Source organism: Cyphomyrmex costatus, unplaced genomic scaffold (genome assembly GCF_001594065.2).
Source record: "Cyphomyrmex costatus isolate MS0001 unplaced genomic scaffold, Ccosl1.0 scaffold1130, whole genome shotgun sequence".
Lineage (NCBI taxonomy): Eukaryota > Metazoa > Arthropoda > Insecta > Hymenoptera > Formicidae > Cyphomyrmex > Cyphomyrmex costatus.
The window spans coordinates 20,162-20,744 of NW_017275098.1; positions in this window are offsets into that span (position 1 = coordinate 20,162).

Consider the following 583-nt stretch of genomic DNA (forward strand, 5'->3'; position numbering starts at 1 on the left):
AACGATAATAATGTAAAGATATTAGAGAGATCTGAGTACATTGAAAGTTCTTGATGCCAGTGCTATAATCTTGGATGTGACTAATGCAAAGCTCGTCGACAATAATGTTGCCCTAAATAAAAGTACATTAAATTCTGAAGGTAATATGATGCAACCGACAATTATGACGTTAGAAAACAAACTGATATATTATTGAAGGTGCCAGTTCAAAGTGAACATTCATAAAATGTATATCCTTTTGTTGCATATATACGTAATAATGATCTAACAACACATGCACACTAGATGTTTATAATAATAATGTTAAATCATTATTATTTCGTATATATGCAATAAAAGAATATACATTTTATGTATGTTTACTTTGAACTGGCACTTTCAATAGTATATGAGTCATTTTTCATGGTAATAATGTATAATCCTCACAATATTAGTTACTGTTGGACAGTACGCAGTGTGGAACGCAATTCGGATGTCTCTAATAATGATAAGGATATTCAGTATAACAACACTTTATTTGTGAACACGTTATTACAGAGATAGCTACGTTAGCGCGCGTCCGTACAAGCGACATGAACGAAAG